Source organism: Sinocyclocheilus grahami, unplaced genomic scaffold, assembly GCF_001515645.1.
Source record: "Sinocyclocheilus grahami isolate Dianchi unplaced genomic scaffold, SAMN03320097.WGS_v1.1 scaffold654.1, whole genome shotgun sequence".
NCBI lineage: Eukaryota > Metazoa > Chordata > Actinopteri > Cypriniformes > Cyprinidae > Sinocyclocheilus > Sinocyclocheilus grahami.
Window position 1 is genome coordinate 323,862 of NW_015505833.1, and position 5,000 is coordinate 328,861.

Below are 5,000 nucleotides of genomic sequence, written 5' to 3' on the forward strand. Positions count from 1 at the left end.
CTCACACACACACACACACACACACACACACACACTCTCTCACTCACACCCTCACACACCCCCACACACCCACCCTCTCCCACACACACACACACACACACACACACACACACACACACACACACACACACACACACATGTCTATCTGGCTGTCTAAATGGTGATTTCCACTTAATTCTATTGTTCTTAATTACTATATAAACTCTACTCATAAAAAAGCTCATTAATTTAATTATAAATACATATTTTGTTCAAATTTTAACAAGGTACGAATAAAGTCCTGCTGTAGCAAAATGCCCTTTTTAATTGTATTTTCCCGCAACAAACACCATCACAGAACTTTCCTAAACACCTGTTGATTTTGAGACAGAAGACTTGTTACGGTTTTAAGAAGTCTTCATGATCTACAGAATAAAGGCACATGCTGGCTAACAATGTCCTGCAAAAGTCTGCTGGTCTGGCAGAAGAGAAGGATGCTGAGCCTGTAGAAATAGTGCAGCTGCAAGATACATGCCATTAAAATATGCCACAGTTCTTAGAAAATCTATAACAAAATGCCAAGCGTGAGAGAGATTTGAGGCACTGTTTTGCTGGTTGTATGGAATAAGTATGAAATATGAAAAAGTGGTTGCATATGGTGACCATATTTCGTGGGTTACTAAACAAAAAAACTCAAACTTTTTTAACTATTCATTTCTCTGTCAATATTAAACACAAAAATAAACAGTTTCGATAGTCGTACAAAATCTAGTTTTCCTTAAAGGGACAGTTCACTCAAAAATAAAAACTCTGTCATCATTCAGTCAAAGACAAGATGTTTCAAAACTCGGGATTTCTGCGCACAAAAGAAGAGACTCAGAAGAATGTTGGAAACCAAACACTTTACGCTAGCCATAGCGTGTTTTTCCATACAAGGGAAGCCGATGGCTACCGGCAAATATTAGGTTACCAACATTCTTCAAAATATCTTCTTTTGTGCTCAACAAAAGAAAGAAATATATATAATAAAAACACAGATTTGGAACGACGTGAGGGTGAGCAAATGATGACAGAATTAAACTTCTGGTTGTAGTAGTATCCCTGGAAAGCCCCCCACAGTCTCTGTTCAGCCATCTACATTGTTACATTGTTTATATATGCAGATATTTATAAACACTATCTAACGCTAACAGAAAACTTTCTGCATAACATTTTTTAGATATACATATATATATACACTTAATTTAAATAGTGTTTTAGAAATGAGGACGTCCCTAAAAGAGGTTTAGTCAGGGTTAGCTCACTTCTGGGTGCAAACGTGCCTCCAGACCCTGCTCCAGCAGCTGCGCACGCACGGTACCGGAGACTCACGTCAGCAGCTGCACCGGAACAGCGGGCCGTGATGAGGATGATGAGGATGATGAAGATGATGAGGATTCTCCGGTTCCCTCCGCGGCTTGCAGTGCTCCGTTACTGGATTCGCGGTTCGGCCGGACTGTTTACCACCCGCATCTCTCCTCCACAAACAAGAAATGTTTTGCTCTCGGTGAAAATCGGTTTAACGGAGGAAGTGGCTGCGCACAGCGGCAGCTGCGGTGGGTCTGAGCGGTATTTCCTGATCGTGGGAGCTTTCTTCCGCTCGGCTCCCGGTGATGAGCTCACGGGACTGGGACAGGCGTCGGTAACACACGCAGGATGAGAGAGAGAGAGAGAGAGAGAGAGAGAGAGAGAGAGAGAGAGAGAGGGAAAGAGAGAGAGATGGAAAGGGGGAATAACGGAACGGGCGGGACTTAAACATCGTGACGCTCGAGCGCATGAGACCCGTACACTTCCCTACTGTATACTACTGCTGTGTACTATTACTGTATACTACTGCTGTGTACTATTACTGTATACTACTGCTGTGTACTATTACTGTATACTACTGCTGTGTACTATTACTGTATACTACTGCTGTGTACTATTACTGTATACTACTGCTGTGTACTACTGCTGTGTACTATTATTGTATACTACTGCTGTGTACTATTACTGTATACTACTGCTGTGTACTATTACTGTATACTACTGCTGTGTACTACTGCTGTGTACTATTATTGTATACTACTGCTGTGTACTATTACTGTATACTACTGCTGTGTACTACTGCTGTGTACTATTATTGTATACTACTGCTGTGTACTATTACTGTATACTACTGCTGTGTACTACTGCTGTGTACTATTATTGTATACTACTGCTGTGTACTATTACTGTATACTACTGCTGTGTACTACTGCTGTGTACTATTATTGTATACTACTGCTGTGTACTATTACTGTATACTACTGCTGTGTACTACTGCTGTGTACTATTATTGTATACTACTGCTGTGTACTATTACTGTATACTACTGCTGTGTACTACTGCTGTGTACTATTATTGTATACTACTGCTGTGTACTATTACTGTATACTACTGCTGTGTACTACTGCTGTGTACTATTATTGTATATTACTGCTGTGTACTATTACTGTATACTACTGCTGTGTACTACTGCTGTGTACTATTATTGTATACTACTGCTGTGTACTATTACTGTATACTACTGCTGTGTACTATTACTGTATACTACTGCTGTGTACTACTGCTGTGTACTATTATTGTATACTACTGCTGTGTACTATTACTGTATACTACTGCTGTGTACTACTGCTGTGTACTATTATTGTATACTACTGCTGTGTACTATTACTGTATACTACTGCTGTGTACTACTGCTGTGTACTATTATTGTATACTACTGCTGTGTACTATTACTGTATACTACTGCTGTGTACTACTGCTGTGTACTATTATTGTATACTACTGCTGTGTACTATTACTGTATACTACTGCTGTGTACTACTGCTGTGTACTATTATTGTATACTACTGCTGTGTACTATTACTGTATACTACTGCTGTGTACTACTGCTGTGTACTATTATTGTATACTACTGCTGTGTACTATTACTGTATACTACTGCTGTGTACTACTGCTGTGTACTATTATTGTATACTACTGCTGTGTACTATTACTGTATACTACTGCTGTGTACTACTGCTGTGTACTATTATTGTATACTACTGCTGTGTACTATTACTGTATACTACTGCTGTGTACTACTGCTGTGTACTATTATTGTATACTACTGCTGTGTACTATTACTGTATACTACTGCTGTGTACTACTGCTGTGTACTATTATTGTATACTACTGCTGTGTACTATTACTGTATACTACTGCTGTGTACTACTGCTGTGTACTATTATTGTATACTACTGCTGTGTACTATTACTGTATACTACTGCTGTGTACTACTGCTGTGTACTATTATTGTATACTACTGCTGTGTACTATTACTGTATACTACTGCTGTGTACTACTGCTGTGTACTATTATTGTATACTACTGCTGTGTACTATTATTGTATATTACTGCTGTGTACTATTACTGTATATTACTGCTGTGTACTACTGCTGTGTACTATTATTGTATACTACTGCTGTGTACTATTACTGTATATTACAGCTGTGTACTATTATTGTATACTACTGCTGTGTACTATTACTGTATACTACTGCTGTGTACTATTACTGTATACTACTGCTGTGTACTACTGCTGTGTACTATTACTGTATACTACTGCTGTGTACTACTGCTGTGTACTTCTACTGTATACTACTGCTGTATAGTAGGCGAATATACTTCAGTTGTGTCCCAATACTTGCCTACTATGTAGTAGGAGAAAACGGTGCATGAAGATAGGAGGGTGTCCGAATCGTATATATGACCGTATATACTGTATATATATATCTGTGGTCCGAATCCTCGGTATTCATAAAAGAACAAGCGAGAAATCCCCGGATGTCCTACAGCTTCAGCCCAGATTCGGAAGCGTGCACCCGATGGACACTTCTGACCCAGCAGCCACAGGACTGCGAGAAACACTGCATCCTCAGTTTAAAAGAGCTCTGGCCTTCATTTATGCAGCTGTTTCTCTGTCAATAATTAATAAATAAATAAGTTAACATAAAAACACACAAATAAAGACATAAACAACAACAACAACAAATATTAAACAATGCAAATGTAAAAACAACAACAACAACAACGTGGAAATGACTTCAAATGTTGAGCTTAAATGTAGAATTTCCAAATAATATCAAAATAACTGTCTGGTGGGAAATAACAAAATAAAAGCCTCTCGTGAACTTGTAGTGTATACAGCTCGTTTTATCTGTAAATTCATATAGTTATAAAAAAAACCTCCCCGTTTCCAGCACTGCCTGATGTCCCATTACAAAATAAAAGCCCTCCAAAAACTCACATTCTGCCTGTTCTCTCTGTGATTTCGGATAGCGCCCTGTTTCCACAGATCAGTTTCAATTCAGATCAACAGTGCAGCACCCCAGGGTCCCACTCAGTCAGTGTCAGGAGTGTCTGATGTTGCATTACATAATACAAATCTAAAAATCCTAAATCTAATATATGACCAGTCTTGTCTTTGATTTTGGATAGCTCTCAAAAAGGAAACTGCTTGTTTCCACAGACCAGTTTCACTTAAAAATGATAGTACACCTTCTCACAGTGTCACTTCAGGACTGCCTGATGTTAAATTCCTAAATAAGAGCCCTGCGAATGTTGGCCAATGAAAAATAAAGGATCCTCCTGTGATCTCAGCAGAGCCCCTGTGAGGTCGGGACACAACTGGCGGTGCTGGGACGAGACTAGAGGCCTGTTTGGAGTGGATGTCAGCAGAGGACAGGCTTCAGTGAGCTGAATAAAGTGTATTTCTGCTTTACTCCAGTAGGTGGCGACAAGCGCCTTTTTGTGGGCTTTGAGTGAGTCATTGAATCATTCACCCAACTGATTCAATAAAATAAATGAAAAAAGCTGTTCACAACTGAAACAAGTCTTATAAACCAGATGGAAATTTTCCTGATTGGATGTGATGGTTATATTGTGCAGTACATGAAAAAAAAATGTATTGTACACCA

General features: G+C 39.1%; 1 protein-coding gene across 1 annotated transcript in view; it reads right to left on the minus strand.

The window, feature by feature from the left end:
- Nucleotides 1–1,703, minus strand: part of cers2b (ceramide synthase 2b) — a 32,536-nt gene extending 30,833 nt beyond the window's left edge. The window contains exon 1 of the mRNA XM_016242287.1: nucleotides 1,284–1,703. The gene's annotated coding sequence lies outside the window, so the exon portion shown is untranslated. The remainder of the gene's footprint in view (nucleotides 1–1,283) is intronic.
- Between the last annotated feature and the right edge of the window lie 3,297 nt (nucleotides 1,704–5,000).